Source organism: Nicotiana tabacum, chromosome 5 (genome assembly GCF_000715075.1).
Source record: "Nicotiana tabacum cultivar K326 chromosome 5, ASM71507v2, whole genome shotgun sequence".
Taxonomy (NCBI): Eukaryota; Viridiplantae; Streptophyta; class Magnoliopsida; order Solanales; family Solanaceae; genus Nicotiana; species Nicotiana tabacum.
Window position 1 is genome coordinate 27,857,029 of NC_134084.1, and position 20,855 is coordinate 27,877,883.

Sequence of the window (20,855 nt, forward strand, 5' to 3'; positions counted from 1 at the left end):
CTCAAGTGCATGTGTCAAAAAGAAGAAAAGCACCGGAAGAAATGCAAGCAGACAAGAAAGCAAGGCAACAAGAACAAATTGCAGTCTAGCCTAGCTTCTTGTTTTCTTTTAAGCACGGTATAACAAGGAGATCGGTAAGCAGTAGTAATAGCATGCAACAACAGTAACATTGCAGTCCCACGGTAGTCCCAACTACCAAAACTTCCCGAACTACATTGACCTGATTCCTGTTTAGCCCAGGATATGTAGGAAACCTTTGAAGCAAAGGTTCGGTCAAATCTTTTTCAAAAAATGCTTCACACGGAGTACTCGGATGGGCAAAAATCGCTCGCTTTATCTTTGCACGAAAACCCTTCGTGTCTTCGGGCAAAGAGGGGAAGCTGTAAGCACGTGATTTTTGCCCTATATGAGAATTACTCCCAAAAAATTCAAAAATAAAATAATTTTCCTTGGTGTGCAATTTTGTGATATTTTGTGATATTTGAATAATTATTTGTATTGGTCTGTGCATGTTTATTTGTTAAATTATTAAAAATACAAAAATATGTCGCATTTCGCATGTAGGATTTAATTATACAATTGTTAGTAACTAAGTTTGTTTTACAAAAAATAAAAATTACAAAAAATAGGCATCGTTTGCATTTTTAGCATTTAATGTCCAAATATACAATTTTATGCTTAATTATTACTTAATTATGCGTTAATTGTTATTGGGAGTTAATTTGCGTTTATTAACTTAATTTAGTTCTTAATAATAGTTTAAGTATTTTTATAATTTAGTTTTATAAAAATAAAAGAAGAAAAGAGAGCAAAAAATAAAGAAAGTCGGAATTGGGCCTCTTCTTCAAATTCAAGCTACAAGCCCAAAAAACACCCAATCTTCCCAAACGACCCAGTCCATTTCGAACTGGGTCGACCCAGTCCATAACCCAACACCCCTATTATCTTACAAACAACACAAAAACAAAAAAAAAAGGAGAAGAAAACCCTAAACAAGCTAAGTCATCCGCCCCTCCCCCCTCCTATCTTCTTCTTCTTCCTCAAGCTTCACCAAGCTCCATCAATGGCTGCCCTCCTTCTCCTTCTCCAACACACACAACAAACACATACTTACACACACACACACACAGCAACGCAAGCACACACACGCACGTCGTCTCCAAGCTGCCCTCCCATGAATGACCTCAAAAACCATGAACAACCCAACGCGAAGCTCGCTTCAGCTGCGTCTGCCATTGCTGCATCGCCACTGCTTCGTCAACCAGCTTCACGTCGCCATGGACGCCGTTGTTTCTTCTTCATCGAAGCCCAACTCCATCGCTGCTTCTGCTGCCTCGTCCGCTGCTTCCCGTCCAAAGCCACCATCGCCGCTGCTTCATCGTCTTTCTCCTGTTGCGTCGCGACTGCTTTCCTTCCTCCTTCCAGCTGCTACTGCTTCATGCTGCTTCTTCTTCCTCACTCGACGGACTGATGCTGCTGCTCGTTGTAGCAGTTGCTCCTGCTTCACGTTGCTTCATCTTCTTCGTCTCGTTCGAAGGTCTTTCGTTGAGTCGAAGCTCGGACAGATTTGTTTACAATCGAGTTCGTCGTTGATTCATCTCCGGTTAGTTGTTTTTGAGTTTTATTTTTGTCCATATTTCGTATTTATATTTCTCGAAGTTAAAATCGTTAAATATTTGATTCTTGTTTTGTTCATCGTTGAAATAATTTTCTAGTGTGTTCATGTGTTTTGATTGAATTAATTTTCAGATTTCAAATGGAAAGTTAATTAGTGGTTTTTCATGTTTATTTAATGTTTGTTTTATTGTTTAGGTAAGAATTTGTTAGTTTGATGTTTGTTAGATTCAAATTAAAATTTAATTGATTATTTCTTCAATTTGTTTCATGTTGTTATATATTTTCCAGAAATTATTAATGTTGTTTGAGTCATTTAATCCGTCATGTTTGTTGTTTTAAAAATAGATTCATTCATGTTCATACTTTGTTTGGTTGATCTTGAATCCGAAATTTGTATAGTTTGATTTCTTGTTTATCATTTATGATTATTTCTTGAGTTTGTCTCATAATCTTGTTTAAGTTTAATATAGGAATTGTTGGTTGTAATGTTGTTAGAGTTAATTTTAAGTTCAATATGATTGAATTTAGAAATCTAAATATACTTGTTTGTTGTTGTTGATTGAATCTGGAAATAGGATTGTTTGTTGCTAAAAATATTGTTCAATCAAATTTTAGTTGTTCTTTGTTGTTCAATTTGTGTTCATGTGATATTATTGCTGAATTGGTTAAGAAATCATGTTCATAAGATTTGTTGTTTGAATTTATGTAGAAATTGGTCATATTGGCTATATTTTGGTTGAGTGTGATTAATTGATTTGTTATAGCTGATGGGGTAGTTTGGTAATTTGCAATACGTTCAGGGGTAGTTTGGTAATTCAATAAGGTCGGAGGGGTAGTTTAGGAATTGTACATTTTGTAATTTTTTATGTGAAGCATGGGGGACAAAATGTAATGGGGTAGGTTGTGATATGGTTGTTTAATATAAAGGGGGGACAAGACAAATTTTAGTGTGGGGGAATCTTGTATTTGTTTATATTAGGCATGAGAGACAAAATATAATGGAGTGAGGTGATATATTTATTTAATGTAATGGGGGTGAGTGGGAAGATAATGGGTTTGGTAGGAGAAAGTGATGGATTTTAATTGATTAAAGGGTTGGGATTATATATAGGAAGTCTTGATCACACAGACAGAAGAGAAAAAAGGAATCTGAAATAAGAGAATAAAAAGAGACAGAACAGAAAAACACAAAGGGAGAGAAAAAAGGGCTGAATATTTAAGAGAGGGAAAAATTCCGAAAAAATATTCAAACTTTCAAATAAAAAAAACTAAAAAATCTTCTGCTTTCTTTCATTGTTTGAAATCAGCATTAATTGTTGTTGTTTCATAAAAGTTGGAAGCATTTGTTTTGGGATTACTACTCCACCGGTCTGTTACTGGGTTGTTACTGTTGCTGGGCTGTTGTTGCTGTGTTGTACTGTTATTACTGCTTGCTGATTCTCATCTTCATTTTCTTTTGCTTCCAATATCAGGTACACATCTGACACGCTGGTTATTGTAATCCGAATATGAAGCATGAATACGAAAAATGAAGAGTTGAAATTCTGAATTAGCTTTAATTATATTCTGAATTTTATTTGTATGTATAATTTATTTAGTTTGCAAAAAATCAGAATCGTGTAGCTATTTAATACATATAGTAGAACATCCGACGATAGCTTAACGATTGAACTATCTATATATTGCCAAAAAATAAATAAATGGTGTAGTAACTCCGTCAAGTAAAAATCAAACGAATAGGCCTGGTAGAAATATTGTTTAGTTAAATAATATTGGTTAATTTCAGCATGTAAATGGTCTAGGATTAAAATTAGATTGCTAAGTTTTTTTTAATTTGACAAACTGATAGCCTGCCTAGTATAATGTAATTAGGTAATAACATGTGAATAAGACAGCCCAGATTTAGTTTTATGTCATACACGTTGGGCCTGGGCCTGCAGTGACAACGGACTGTCATGTTTGCATCATTTTTAGATTTTATGAATCATATTCAAAATTCATCTATAACAACTCAAGCATGTAAATAAATTAAGATATTTTTTCTTTTATTTTGTAGAGACAGATTTCAATAGAAAAATGTAGGTATTTTAGGACTGTCCTTTTAAAAATAAAATGAGACGAGCCTCGCTTAATAAAATGTATAGATTGTGAGGCCCTCATAAAACGTTTAATTAAAATTAATTAGACTTTGGTATGAGCCGTTTAGCAAAATTCCACGGCCTTACCCAGAAATAATAACACGCTAATTGCTTTAGGCGCGCATTTTAATAAGCTTACTTTCTTAAATTCGGGTGTGCATTTTATGCGACCCAAATTAAAATCCCAAAACATTGAATAAAAATACGTTCCGGATCGCGGGTGCATTTTATGTGACGCAATCCAAAGACATATTTTTAAACGATGTTCCCATTTTTTAAAAAAAAAATATAATGATAAAAACGGTAAAAAGATAAAATTTGCACATGAGCTCATAATTGTATAAGATATTTATGCCAAATATGGCAGTTGAGCGACTGTACTAGAACCACGAAACTCGAGAATGCCTAACACCTTCTCCCGGGTTAACAGAATTCCTTATCCGGATTTCTGGTGCGCAGACTGTAATACAGAGTCATTCTTTTCCTCAATTCGGGATTAAAATTGGTGACTTGGGACACCTTAAATCTCCCAAGTGGCGACTCTGAAATAAATAAACAAATCCCGTTTCGACTGTCCTTTAATTGGAAAAACTCCCTGCGCCCCTCGCGGGGGCGGAAAAAGGAGGTGTGACACTAATAATCAGAGACCTATGTTTCCATCTTGTCTTCAATGGATTATAGACAATCAACTTACTGATGGTTCATGGGGAGAAGAGATTCTATTCTGCATATATGATCGACTCTTGAACACACTAGCATGTGTTGTTGCATTGACACTATGGAACATATGCCTTCATAAGAGAAACAAAGGTGAACTTAAAACTTATATATAATTTCACATTTTGTCCAACATATTTACACAATCAAATCGCTCAAGTATTTATGAGGAATTTTTCATGATAAACATTAATTTGTCGAGAACTTTGTAGAAATGGTAAAGGATTGAATGACCTAAATAACTTTTCAATACTTATCTGCACTCGATATTTACACCAAATCAAATAATTTATTCTGGTATAAATATCGAGTACTTACAAAATTTTACTAGTTTCTTAAGCTCCTTAGCATTTATTATCTAATCCTGTTAATACTTTATTCTTGATCCAATACTTGCATGCTTACAATGGGCCCTTATTGTTTCCTAGGTGTGACGTTTATCAAAGAAAACTTAAGCAAGCTAGAGACAAGGGAAGTTGAACACATGACTTGTGGATTTGAAATTGTATTTCCTGCCCTCCTTGAGAAAGCTCAACAATTAGATATTGACATTCCCTATGATTCTCCTGTCTTAAAGGATATTTATGCAAGGAGAGAAGTAAAGATTACAAGGTAAATTGACTACTCTTTTGTCATTTTAGCATTTTCTCAATATCTTCGGTTGACACGAAAGTAGATCCAAGATTTTAATTTAGCGGTTTAATCTATAGCATTTTCAGCATCAAGCCATTGTACTTTTTACGTTATGAATTCAGAATGTAATATTTATCGAACTTATAGTAATTTATCACATATATATTTATACTTCATATAAAACAATATTCAGTTGTTAAACCCATTGGTCAACGATTCTTTCCTCCTGTGAATTTATTCATACATTTCTATTTTGCAGAATTCCTAAAGATGTTATCCATATCATTCCGACAACAGTATTGTTTTCATTAGAAGGATTAAGGGATGACTTGGACTGGCAAAGACTTTTAAAGCTTCAAATGGCTGATGGTTCATTCTTAACATCCCCTGCTTCCACTGCCTTTGCATTCATGGAAACAAATGATGAAAAGTGTTTGGCATATCTTCAGAACGTTGTTGAAAAGTGTAATGGGGGAGGTACCTAGAATCTTCCTTTATCAAATAATGTTACATAACATGAAGAATCGAAAAATTATACTTCTTTTGTTTCAATTTATGTGAAAGCATTCCTTTTAGTCTATTTCAAAATGCTTTTTAAATCTGGAAATAATTTGATTAAAACTTTTTATTTTATCTCTAATTACAAGCTTTTAAGCAACATAAATAACGTTTAAGCAATACAAATGGCATGATAAGACCACAAGTTTTAAATAACGTTTACATCCTTACATGCAATATGTTTAGTGCGACAATACCCACTTGACATAGTAACACGACTATGGGCGATTGATCGATTACAACGCCTTGGAATCTCTTATTATTTTGCGGAAGAGTTCAAGGAACTTTTGAATCATGTGTTCAGGTAAACAAGGAGCAAATGAGTTCCTCAGTGATTTCGCAATTCAAAATATCTAAAAAGCATATGAAAAAATCACGTAAAAGAAAAACTCATCTGACTCTCGAAATTCGAACTTCTGCCACATACAATAGCATTTGCTGGTGGCTTAATCTAATTTTTAATTATCTGTCACAGATGCGCTAAACAATTTCAAAGATGGTGATCAATTCTTTTGCCAAAGAGGTGAAGTGGACGGGTCAGCAACACATGTTTAATCTCTATAGATGTTTCCCAAGTTTTATTCCCCGGAGAAAAAATTCTTGAAGAGGCAAAGAATTTTACTTACAACTTCTTACAGCAATGTCTAGCAAACAATCAATGCTTAGACAAATGGGTCAAAGCTAAGGACATCCCCGGAGAGGTAAATAATGAACAAATATTTTAATTTCTAAATACCAGTGTAAAAGAAATTTTACTTTGCATAATTTACTAAATATGTTGTAAAACATTTATTTATAGATAAGGTATGCTCTGGAATTTCCATGGTATGCTAGCTTACCTCGGGTGGAAGCTAGGCTTTACATAGAACAGTATGGTGGAGCAGATGATCTTTGGATTGGCAAGACGCTATTCAGGTAACACTTTTATTTTCTAGTCAATAAACTGTTTTATGTTAGTTTTTATTTGGTTTTACCGTACATAAGTAGTCACAAGAAAGTTAAAATTAAGAGAGAATATAACTTGGTAAAACTATAAAATTATAATGAGTCAATTACTCAAATGGTCACTCAACTTTCCCAAATTATCTCTAAAGTCACTTTTCTTTCGTTTGTTACAACAAAGTCACTGAACTATGCCAATTGCACTCAGAAGGTCACTCAACTAGATTTTCCAAATTTTGGATTGCCAAATACCTATTTTACCCTCTAAATTATAAACATTTGTCTTTTTTTATTTTTTAAAACTTTTTAGTATTAACAACAAAATTTCAAAAATTTATTGATCTTGCCACCAACAAACCTTTGACTTTGACTGTGAAAAGCGGAAAATAGGCACACAGTAGTTTCAGAATGAAAGAAAATAAAGATTGTAAAATATATATTCCATACACGTAATATAAAAATAATTATTTAAATAAAGCATTTTTATAATATACATTATATATTCTTGAAAATTATGCTCAATTATATTATTATGTTTCTACCAACTTTCCGACGACACAAATTATGTCACCGAAAAGCATGAGGACTATCTGTATAGGGTAAAATATGATATGCTAAGTCGTGCATGGAATATATATAATATAATTAAGCATAATTTAAGTACCTTCATTTAAATAATTAAATATTTACGTGCATGGAATATATATTTTACAGCCTTTATTTTCTTTCATTCTGAATTGTGTAAATAAACTTTTGAATTTTTGTTGTTAAACTAAAATTATTATCACTAACAAGTTATTCTAATTAATTTTTTTATTATGCTCATTATTTTGTTATACCAGCATTATATATGCTTAAATACTTTTTGTTTTTTAATTTATAAATAATATTTATTTATTCTATAGGTAAGTCCATAATGTAAACTAAAAGGGAAAAATCATAATATTAAAAAGTTAAAAATAAAATAAAAAGAAGATAAATGTTTATAGTTTAGAGGGTAAAATAGGTATTTGGCAATCCAAAATTTGAAAAATCTAGTTGAATGACTTTCTGAGTGCAATATGCATAGTTCAGTCGTTTTGTTGTTACAAACGAAAAAAAAGTGACTCTATGAGATAATTTGGGATAGTTGAGTGACCATTTGAGTAATAGACTCAAATTATAGTCTAAACAACTCTGGTCTCTTGCTACTTTAAACAAATAAATGTTATCATAATAGCCTCTCGAAGACTTAAGTTGGAGTGTGTGATTATCTCATCTAAAATTTCAATTTGCTAGTGACCACAAATTTATTCACTTAATTTGTCTAATTAATTCACCTCTGGATGTTGAGGTGGATGTGCGGGCATACAAGGATGGATAAGATTAGGAATGAAGATATTCGAGAGAAGGTGGGCGTGGCCCCCATGGAGGACAAGATGCGGGAAGTAAGACTCAGATGGTTCGGGCACATTCAGAGGAGGAGCATTGATGCACCGGTGAGGAGGTGTGAGCGACTGGCTGTAGTGGGCACGCGGAGAGGTAGAGGGCGACCTAAGAAGTATTGGGGAGAGGTGATCAAACATGACATGACGCGACTTAGGATTACTGAGGACATGGCCCTTGACAGGGAATTATGGAGGTCGAGCATTAAGGTTGTAGGTTAGGGGAAACTTGTGAATATTTCTACAGCACAATAGAGTGAGACTAGCCAGTTAGGAGTTAGACTAAGAATGTCATTGGTCGTCTATTGATGCAGGGCTTTACCTGCTAGTTGTACTATACCAACCATCTATTTCGTATTTCGTATTCTGTATTTCATATCTCTTATATTGCTGGTATTTTATTATGCATTTTTATGGTACTAATATATCGACTCCTGTTGCTTTTTTGAGCCGAGGGTCTCCTGGAAACAGCCTCTCTACCCTTCGGGGTAGGGGTAAGGTCTGCGTACATATTACCCTCCCCTTCTGTATTATATTGCTGGTATTTTATTATGCATTTTTATGGTACTAATATAGCGGCTCCTGTTGCTTTTTTGAGCCGAGGGTCTCCTGGAAACAACCTCTCTACCCTTCGGGGTAGGGGTAAGGTCTGCGTACATATTACCCTCCCCATACCCCACTTGTGGGATTATACTGGGTCGTTGTTGTTGTTGTTGTTGTTGTAATTTGTCTAATTAATTCACTACTACTCACCTCACCAGCGGACATGATTTTTCTTATGGCCATGCACGTGGAATTTTTCTTCAATAACAGGTGATAGTGAGATTCAGATTTAGGATCTTTGCATGTTATGATGCTATGTTCAATTGTATGATCATATCATTAAAAAAAATCATGTAATTAGACATAATACACTCAAAATTTTCCAATCACGCCGTCAATGCCAATATTTGTTTAATCATGTCTTAAGTGCCAATTTGTATATTTAAAATTATGGGATTATGTTTACTCTTTGTCGCCATTCTACGCAAAATTTATATTTACATCGATCGAAAGATCTGGCCCTGCCACTCACAAACGGCTAGCATAAAGTCCGAAAAGCCCAAAGTATGTGGTTGCCTAATTGGAAATTTGTTAATCTTTTGCCCATGCAGAATGCCGATATCAGCAATAATGTTTATTTACAAGCTGCAAAATCGGATTACAATAGATGTCAAAGTCAACATCGATTTGAATGGCTGATTATGCAAGAGTATGCACTTGAACCTCTTTTTTTTTTTTTTAAATCTCTATAAACAATAAATCATCAAGTTTTTTTTATCTTCTTAATATTGCTTCAACACATGAATAGTGGTTCGAGAAGTGCAACTTTCAACAATTTGGAATAAGTAAAAAGTACCTCTTAGTTTCTTATTTCTTAGCTGCTGCAACAATATTTGAAGTCGAGAAGTCAAGAGAACGACTTGCATGGGCTAAATCTCGTATAATATGTAAGATGATTACATCTTACTACAATAAAGAAGCCACAACTTGGAACGCTAGGAATTCATTGTTGATGGAATTCAAGGATTATCCGAGCAGAAAAAATGGGTAAGTATATATAAAATGTTAGCTTATGTATGAAGATATTCCTATATCTCTCGCAACAATTAATTGGAAACAAATTTATAAAATATACATGGCAAGTTGCACACATTCTCAGTTCTCACAACAAATATTTAAGTGGTACTTCGGTTTTTAGATTTACATAAGTTATTTTGCTTTTTTTTCCTCTGTTGCAGTAATGAAACAAAAGAGATCATAGTTCTCAACAATCTTCATCAGTTTTTCACCAACTCTTGAAAGAGACTTTTGAATGTTGGAATATATACCACAGCGGAAGCGGAAACAATAGCAGAATCTTATTCACGTGTAATCTAAACAATTAGCATGTATGGAGATTTTAGGATTACCTCTTGAAGCGTAAATATAACAAATCTATGTCATTCTCCAGTTCCTCAGTTGATACCACACACCAGCAGATTTCCACAGTCTTCTACTGTGTTACCCAAACAATAACCGAAAATAGAGAATTTTAGGTGGGCAAAATTCTAGTAGAAACCGCACTCAGAATCATCCTCTCAAACGTCCAGCCCTTATATCCATATATATAGCTGTGTTTTTAGGTCAAAACCATTTTCAAAACCTGTTAGGTTTCCTTCTCCCACTAAGGAACGGTTTCCATGTTTTCTTTCCCACTATGTAACAGTTTCCACTATTTTCTTTTATTTAGGTACAGTAGGGACCACATAATTTAATTAACAAGGCTTCCTATTATGATATTAATTTCGAAATTCTGAAATCAATTTCCATCATAATAAATTACGAATTATTCCACTAAAAATTCGTAATTGCACTTCTTAGTTCAATTTCGAAATTCTTCCATAAAACCTTATTTAACTCTCCATGTTATGATTCAGATACTAATCAATCAAATTAAATTACTGACTATTTAATTTATTGATTACTTCCTTTAGACTTACACTTAACTTATTTCATGTGTCGGATACAAAATCCACCGGTCGGGTTTACACATGAAAACTTATAAGCTTTCATAAAGGAGTATCATCAATCTCAAAATCGAGACATGGATTCCATCAACTAATTATTACTTCGCCAATGTATATCATTGTTATCCAATTTACCAGGCTTATTGACTCGCGAAAGAATCTCGTCTTTCAATAAATCAAAACAACAAGTGACATACACATCTAATAATAATTATATCAGGATTAAGAGTATAAGTACATTAAATGGACTAGAAAAATTATTTTATAAAGTCAGTGTAAAATACGCATCTCTACTTGATCCGTTCAATACATACAAAATGTACTAGCACAAGAAGTTGGAATTAAACCATTCCCATAATCAAGATAAATTATATTTAATCTTGTGCTACAATCATTCCGATGATTTGTCCAATTCCATCATTAGATTGTGAACATTAACTTTTATGTCTTACAAGAACCGATGATTTAATCTTCCGTATATAAGCTAAACTCTATACACTAAATCATCTACTATGTAAGCAATGGACGCACAAACCAACACATGATCTATTTAAAATGAAACTTTATTGAATTTAAACAAGTAAATAAATAATTGTTCATAAAGAATACTATAACAATACGCATGACTTATAGTATATTCTAACAATCTCCCACGTAGACTAATAACCATGCGTCAATTTTGACACTCATTCCTTCTACATGCTTATCAAAAGTCTTCTGTGGTAAGCTCTTAGTAAACGGATCTTCCAAGTTGTTCTCTAACGCAATCATGGTGACCACTACATCCCCTCTCTGCACTATATCACGAATTAAATGAAATTTACGCTCAATGTGCTTTGCCCTCTTATGGCTTCGTGGCTCCTTTGAATTTGCAACCGCACCACTATTATCACAGTAAAGCGTAATTGGCGCTTGAATCGAGGGAACCATACCCAACTCTCTCAGGAAGTTACCGAGCCAAACTGCCTCTTTGGCTGCCTCAGAGGCTGCCACATATTCGACTTCCATGGTGGAATCAGCAACACAAGTTTGCTTGATACTTCTCCAACTTATGGCTCCACCTCCAAGAGTAAACACATTACCTGAGGTAGACTTTCTAGAATCTCTGACTGATTGGAAATCCGAATCAGTATACCCAATAGGTACCAGGTCATCCGAATGATAGATCAATATGTAATCCCTAGTCCTTTTCATGTACTTGATTATATGTTTAACCGCCATCTAATGCTCTTTCCCAGGATTAGACTGAAATCTGCTAACGCCAACGGCAATGCAGATATCAGGCCTAGTGCATAACATAGCATACATGAGGCTCCCCACAGCTGATGCATATGGGACCGCCTTCATCTTTTCTATATCTTCATCAGTCTTAGGAGAATGATCTTTAGATAGAGAAATTCCATGTCTGAAAGGAAGAAATCCTTTCTTGGAATCATGCATGATAAACTTGGAGAGTATTGTATCAATGTAAAGACCTTGGGACAAGCCTAATATCCTTTTCTTGCGATCTCGCAAGGTCTTGATCCCAAGGATATGAGCCGCTTCTCCCAAATATTTCATATCAAAATGTGTAGACAACCACTGCTTAACTGAATTCAACATGCCCACATTATTTCCTATGAGCAGTATGTCATCTACATATAAGATCAAAAACGCCACTTTGTCCCCATCCCACTTTTTGTATACACAAGATTCGTTAAAATACTTATCAAAACCAAAAGTTTTAATCGCCTTATCAAAACAAGTGTTCCATGCCCTAGATGCCTGTTTTAGTCCATAAATGGACCTTTTAAGCTTACACAATATGTGCTCTTTGCCACTTTCCATAAAACCGTCTGGTTGCCTCATATAGATGCACTCATCAAGACTTCCATTAAGGAAAGTTGTCTTGACATCCATTTGCCAAATCTCATAATCATAATGAGTAGCAATGGATAAGAGAATCCTTATAGACTTAAGCATGGCTACCGGCGAGAAGGTTTCCTCATAGTCGATCCCTTCTTTCTAAGTAAACCCTTTCGCTACAAGCCTTGCTTTAAAAGTTTGTACTTTTCCTTCTACACCTCTCTTTTTCTTATAGATCCACTTGCATCTAATGGGTTTAACCCCATCAGTTGGTTCTACAAGATCCCAGACCTGATTAGAGTACATAGACTCCATCTCTGATTTCATAGCAACAACCCACTTATCGGCATCCTTATCATGTAGTGCTTGGTCGTAATTGACAGGATCGGAGGTAGGCTCCTCAGGGATCCTATCATATGATTCTCCCAAGAGCGTATAACGAACTGGCTATCTTATTTCTCTCCCACTACGACTATGCACTACATCAGTTGCAACTACATCACTTTGATTTTGTGGTTGAACAACAACATTATCAGGAACCTAAGTCTCCATGCTATCCTCAGGGATATCAACGACTTCTTCCTATTGTGCAGTCTGCTCAACATGACTCCCACTACTTTGTGGTAGTATGACTGCGGGAACTTGTTCTTGTGGGACATTAAGTCTATTGACATTTCTCCCACTATTAAAGTGCAATGGTATGTCAAAATCGACTTCCGTGGTTTGGATATGGTCATTTTGATTTTCAGATGACTTAGTTTCCATTCCTTTGCTAAGTTCCTGTAAAACGAGTTTACTTCTAGGAACATGGTTCATCAAATAGTCCTCTTCTAGAAACTTGGCATTTGTGCTAACAATTACCTTTTTCTTTTTAGGACAATAGAATAAACCACATTTCATCCCTTTTGGATAACCTATAAACACGCATACATCCGTTTTTGCCTCCAATTTATCCGTTTTCCCCTTTAGCACATGTGCCGGACAACCCCAAACTCGAATATGCCGCAAACTAGGCTCGCGACCAGTCCACAATACTGTAGGGGTCAAGGGTACTGACTTTGAAGGAACTAAATTCAGAACATAATTCGCCGTTTCTAAGGCATGTCCCCAAAAAGACGAAGTCAAATCGGAATAACTCATCATTTATCTAACCATTTCCATAAGAGTCCTATTTCTTCTTTCAGCTACACCATTTTGTTGTAGAGTTCCAGGTGCAGATAATTGAGATGTAATTCCACATTCTGATAAATAACCAATGAAGTCCGTAGAGAGGTACTCCCCACCACGATCAGATCGTAGTGTCTTGATATGTTTATTATGTCGCTTTTCAGTCTCAGTCTTGAATTCTTTGAACTTTTCAAAACATTCAGACTTTCGACGCAACAAATAAATATATCCATATTTTGAGTATTCATCTGTGAAAGTCACAAAATACTCAAAACCACCTCTTGCTTGGACATTCATTCGACCACACAAATCAGAATGAATTAACTCTAATTTATCACTTGCCCGATTTTCTTTTGAGGGGAAATTTCGTTTTGTCATTTTTCCTTCTAAACAAGATTCACAAGTTGGTAGTGCCTCTACTTTCAATGAACTTAAAGGTCCATCTTTGACCAACCTGGAAATTATGTTTAGATTTATATGACCCAAACGCAAGTGCCATAAATATGCTTCACTCAATTCAGAAGAACGTTTTCTCTTACTTGGTAAATCAACATTATTCAGTTCTTTAAGTGGTAACGGTTTAGGAATAGAGTCAACAACAAAAAGACCATTAATCAATGTAGCCGAAGAGAGATAACGCTTATTATGAGTAATAACACATTTATCAACGTCATGACAATTAAAATCATAACCATCTCTCATTGTGCTAGAAACCGAAATTAAATTCCTTCTAACGGAAGGTACATATAATGTTTCTTTTAAAGCTAAAACTCTACCACTACCAAACGAAATACTAATATTTCCTAATGCTAAAGTTGGGGCTGCTGAACCGTTTGCTTGATAAACATTGATTTCTCCTCTACTTAGCCGCCGCGTTATCTGAAACCCCTGCAAATAAGTGTCGATATGATTAGTGGCTACCGAATCTACATACCATGACATGGTAGAAACAGTCGCTAAAAATGTTTCAACGACAAGTAGATGTAAATCACCTGGTTTATTTTTCAGCTTGGCCAGATAAGTTGGACACTGCTTCTTATGATGCCCGGGCTGCTTACAATGATAACACTTGCCCTTAGCTTTTTTCACACCAGCAGTCGCGCCACCAACAGAGGGTTTTTGAGCTTTTTTCTTTTTCTGCCTGCCTCTCGGCTTAGAAGAAGAACCTGCCTCAAAATTCAATGCCACGGGAGGAGCTTGGGACTTGATAATAGTCTCTGCCGACTGCAGCTCATTCAACAATTTCGCAAGGGACAAATCCATTTTGTTCATGTTACAATTCAGGCGAAACTGCTGAAAACTGTCAGGCAAAGTCTGCAGGATCATTTCAACCTGCGTGTCCTTATCAATGTTAGCTCCAAGGACCTCCAGTTCATTCAGAAGACTCATCATCTTCAGAACATGGTCCCATGACCGATGAACCTTCAACTATTTTGGTATTCAGAAGGGCTTTCATGGCAGTCTACTTAGCTGCACGATTCTGATCTTCGAACATTTCTTTGAGATTTTCCAGAATGTCATAAGCAGACTCTATCGACTGATGCTGATGTTGCAGAACATTCGATATGGATGCCAAAATGTAACATCGCGCCATCTCATCAGCCTTAATCCATTTCTGGTAAGCCTTCTGTTCATCATCTGTGGCATCATCTCCAGGTTTTTCTGGACACACCTCATCGAGCACAAATTTGTACTCTTTAGCAATTAGTACAATATCCAAATTTCGTTTCCAATCAATATAATTTAGACGCTCAAGTTTGTTTTGGGTAAGAATGGCAGTAAGGGGAATGAAAGCAGTCATTGTCAATCTGGGAGACATTAAATATTTAAATAGATCAAATCAGTTTGTTTTATGAACATTAAAATTCCAAACACATTATATATATACAATATATGCACCTTGAACAACAAATTTCGATGGGAAAGAAGCTACTCTTGCAATATACATATATAATGACAGATTTTCACTCCATAAACTTAAACAGGTCATACTCAGATGGAGAGTAAACTGTTAATTTAAGCCAAGTGAATATCAACATTCAACATATATTAGTCCCATTGAACCAACATGCATACTCAGATGGAGAGTAAATAAATAATCAATGACTAGTATAACATGGTGATTATTCATAATATTTTTTATCCGATATGAAAGAAGACCTACGTCAACATGTAAAAATTTTATATCACTGATATTTTAAGCCCGGGGACCAAGGGAATTGATCCCCACAATTACTGGAATTAAAAACAACTAAAACAAATTTCCGAATTTTAGAAAAACAGCAAAAACACCATCTAAACGACCCTGAAAGCCCAAAAAATGACTTCAGTCATGCATAAAATCCATGAGTATTGCTCACTGGGCCGTTTCGCATGGACCTGCCAAGTTTCAGGTCAATCGGAGTCCGTCAAATTTTTGACCTCCGATTTTCTGCCCTAATTCGGCAAAACCTGTTTTGTCGTTTTACATGATAAAATTCAACTTTCAGATTATTCTCACTCAACATCACCAATATTAAAATGATACATCAAGTTTTCAGAATAATCAATACTACCCATAGCAGATAATCACACCAAAAAACAGTGCAGGTTTTCAGAAAAAACAAACTTTGCATGTAATTCAAAACTTGCATATAGAATTTGATATTAATCCTTATGGTTTATTCTAATTATTTAATTAGACGTGAGTAAGCTCTGATACCAATTGTTGGAATATATAACACAGCAGAAGCAATAGCAGAATCTTATTCACGTGTAATCTAAACAACTAGCAGGTATGGAGATTTTAGGATTACCTCTTGAAGTGTAAACACAACAAATCTATGTCGTTCTCCAGTTCCTCAGTTGATACCACACACCAGCAGCTTTCCACAGTCTTCTACTGTGTTACCCAAACAATAACCGAAAATAGAGAATTTTGGGTGAGCAAAATTCTAGTAGAAACCGCAGTCAGAATCATCCTCTCAAACGTCCAGTCCTTATATCCATATATATAGCTGCATTTTTAGGTCAAAACCATTTTCAAAACCTATTAGGTTTCCTTCTCCTACTAAGGGACGGTTTCCATGCTTTCTTTCCCACTAAGTAATAATTTCCACTATTTTCTTTTATTTAGTCACAGTAGGGACCACATAATTTAATTAACAAGGCTTCCTATTATGATATTAATTTCAAAATTCTGAAATTAATTTCTATCATAATAAATTACGAATTATTCCACTAAAAATTCGTAATTGTACTCATTAGTTTAATTTCGAAATTCTTCCATAAAACCTTATTTAACTCTCCATGTTATGATTCAGATACTAATCAATCAAATTAAATTACTGACTATTTAATTTATTGATTACTTCCTTTAGACTTACACTTAACTTATTTCATGTGTCGGATACAAAATTCACCGGCCGGGTTTACACATGAAAACTTATAAGCTTTCATAAAGGAGTATCATAAATCTCAAAATCGAGACATGGATTCCATCAACTAATTATTACTTCGCCAATGTATATCATTGTTATCCAATTTACCAGGCTTATTGACTAGCGAAAGAATCTCGCCTTTCAATAAATTAAAACAACAAGTGACATACACAGCTAATAATAATTATATCAGGATTAAGAGTATAAGTACATTAAATGGACTAGAGAAATTATTTTATAAAGTCAGTATAAAATACTCATCTCTACTTGATCCGTTCAATACATATAAAATGTACTAGCACAAGAAGTTAGAATTAAACCATTCTCATAATCAAGATAAATTATATTTAATCTTGTGCTACAATCATTCCGATGATTTGTCCAATTCCATCATTAGATTGTGAACATTAACTTTTATGTCTTACAAGAACCGATGATTTAATCTTCTGTGTATAAGCTAAACTCTATATACTAAATCATCTACTATGTAAGCAATGGACGCACAAACCAACACATGATCTATTTAAAATGAAACTTTATTGAATTTAAACAAGTAAATAAATAATTGTTCATAAAGAATACTATAACAATACGCATGGCTTATAGTATATTCTAACAATCTCCCACTTAGACTAATAACCATGCGTCTACAATTTTGACACTCATTCCTTCTACATGCTTATCAAAAGTCTTCTGTGGTAAGCTCTTAGTAAACGGATCTGCCAAGTTGTTCTCTAACGCAATCTTGGTGACCACTACATCCCCTCTCTGCACTATATCACGAATTAAATGATATTTACGCTTAATGTGCTTTGCCCTCTTATGGCTTCGTGGCTCCTTTGAATTTGCAACCGCACCACTATTATCACAGTAAAGCGTGATTGGCGCTTGAATCGAGGGAACCATACCCAACTCTCTCAGGAAGTTACCGAGCCAAACTGCCTCTTTGGCTGCCTCAGAGGCTGCCACATATTCGGCTTCCATGGTGGAATCAGCAACACAAGTTTGCTTGATACTCCTCCAACTTATGGCTCCACCTCCAAGAGTAAACACATTACCTGAGGTAGACTTTCTAGAATCTCTGTCTGATTGGAAATCCGAATCAGTATACCCAATAGGTACCAGGTCATCCGAATGGTAGATCAACATGTAATCCCTAGTCCTTTTCAGGTACTTGATTATATGTTTAACCGCCGTCCAATGCTCTTTCCCAGGATTAGACTGAAATCTGCTAACAACGCCAACGGCAAAGCAGATATCAGGCCTAGTGCATAACATAGCATACATGAGGCTCCCCACAACTGATGCATAAGGGACCGCCTTCATCTTTTCTATCTCTTCATCAGTCTTAGGAGACTGATATTTAGATATAGAAATTCCATGTCTGAAAGAAAGAAATCCTTTCTTGGAATCATGCATGCTAAACCTGGAGAGTATTGTATCAATATAAAGACCTTGGGACAAGCCTAATATCTTTTTCTTGCGATCTCGCAAGGGCTTGATCCCAAGGATATGAGCCACTTCTCCCAAATATTTCATATCAAAATATGTGGACAACCACTGCTTAACTGAATTCAACATGCCCACATTATTTCCTATGAGCAGTATGTCATCTACATATAAGATCAAAAATGCCACTTTGTCCCCATCCCACTTTTTGTATACACAAGATTCGTTAAGACACTGATCAAAACCAAAAGTTTTAATCGCCTTATCAAAACAAGTGTTCCATTCCCTAGATGCCTGTTTTATTCCATAAATGGACCTTTTAAGCTTACACAACATGTGCTATTTGCCACCTTCCATAAAACCGTCTCGTTGCCTCATATAGATGCACTCATCAAGACTTCCATTAAGGAAAGCTGTCTTGACATCCATTTGCCAAATTTCATAATCATAATGAGCAGCAATGGATAAGAGAATCCTTATAGACTTAAGCATGGCTACCGGTGGGAAGGTTTCCTCAAAGTCGATCCCTTCTTTGAGTAAACCCTTTCGCTACAAGCCTTCCTTTAAAAGTTTGTACTTTTCGGTCTACACCTCTCTTTTTCTTATAGATCCACTTGCTTCCAATGGGTTTAACCCCATCAGTTGGTTCTATAAGATCCCAGACCTAATTAGAGTACATAGACTCCATCTCTGATTTCATAACAACAACCCACTTATCGGCATCCTTATCATGTAGTACTTGGTCGTAATTGACAAGTTCGGAGGTAGGCTCCTCAGGGATACTATCATATGATTCTCCCAAGAGCATATAACGAATTGGCTGTCTTATTTCTCTCCCACTACGACTACGCACTACATCAGTTGCAACTACATCACTTTGATTTTGTGGTTGAACCACAACATCATCAGGAACCTGAGTCTCCATGTTATCCTCAGGGATATCAACGACTTCTTCCTGTTGTGTTGTTTGCTCAACATGACTCCCACTATTTGTGGTAGTATGACTGCGGGCACTTGTTCTTGTGGGACATTAAGTCTATTGACATTTCTCCCACTACTAAAGTGCAATGGTATGTCAAAATCCACTTCTGGGGTTTGGATATGGTCGTTTTGATTTTCAGATGACTGAGTTTCCATTCCTTTGCTAAGTTCCTGTAAAACGAGTTTACTTCTAGGAACATGGTTCATCAAATAGTCCTCTTCTAGAAACTTGGCATTTGTGCTAACAATTACCTTTTTCTCTTTAGGACAATAGAATAAACTACCTTTCGTCCTTTTTGGATAACCTATAAACACGCATGCATCCGTTCTTGCCTCCAATTTATCCGTTTTCCCCTTTAGCACATGTGCCGGACAACCCCAAACTCGAATATGTCGCAGACTAGGCTTGCGACCAGTCCACAATTCTGTAGGGGTCAAGGGTACTGACTTTGAAGGAACTAAGTTCAGAACATAATTCGCCGTTTCTAAGGCATGTCCCTAAAAAGACGAAGGCAAATCGGAATAACTCATCATTGATCTAACCATTTCCATAAGAGTCCTATTTCTTCTTTCAGCTACACATTTTGTTGTGGAGTTCCAGGTGCAGATAATTGAGATGTAATTCCACATTCTGATAAATAACCAATGAAGTCCGTAGAGAGGTACTCCTCACCACGATCAGATCGTAGTGTCTTGATATGTTTATTATGTCGCTTTTCAGTCTCAGTCTTGAATTCTTTGAACTTTTCAAAACATTCAGACTTTCGACGCAACAAATAAATATATCCATATTTTGAGTAATCATCTGTGAAAGTCACAAAATACTCAAAACCACCTCTTGCTTGGACATTCATTGGACCACACAAATCAGAATGAATTAACTCTAATTTATCACTTGCCCAATTTCCTTTTAATGGGAAATTTCGTTTTGTCATTTTTCCTTCTAAACAAGATTCACAAGTTGGTAGTGCCTCTACTTTCAATGAACTTAAAGGTCCATCCTTGACCAACCTGGAAATTCTGTTTAGATTTATATGACCAAAACGCAAGTGCCATAAATATGTTTCACTCAATTCAGAAGAACGTTTTCTCTGACTTGGTAAATCAGCATTATTCAGTTCTTTAAGTGGTAACGGTTTAGGAATAAAGTCAACAACAAAAAGACCATTAATCAATGTAGCCGAAGAGAGATAACGCTTATTATGAGTAATAATACAATACATTTATCAACGTCATGACAATTAAAATCATAATCATCTCTCATAGAGCTAGAAACCGAAATTAAATTCCTTCTAACGGAATGTACATATAATGTGTCTTTTAAAGCTTAAACTCTACCACTACCAAACGAAATACTAATATTTCCTAATGCTAAAGCTGGGGCTGCTAAACCGTCTGCTTGATAAACATTGATTT

The 20,855-nt window shown here is 35.3% G+C and overlaps 1 pseudogene; it reads left to right on the plus strand.

Annotated features, from left to right (window-relative positions):
• Window positions 1-20,855, plus strand: part of LOC107808541 (copal-8-ol diphosphate hydratase, chloroplastic-like) — a 60,091-nt pseudogene that overhangs the window by 34,053 nt on the left and 5,183 nt on the right.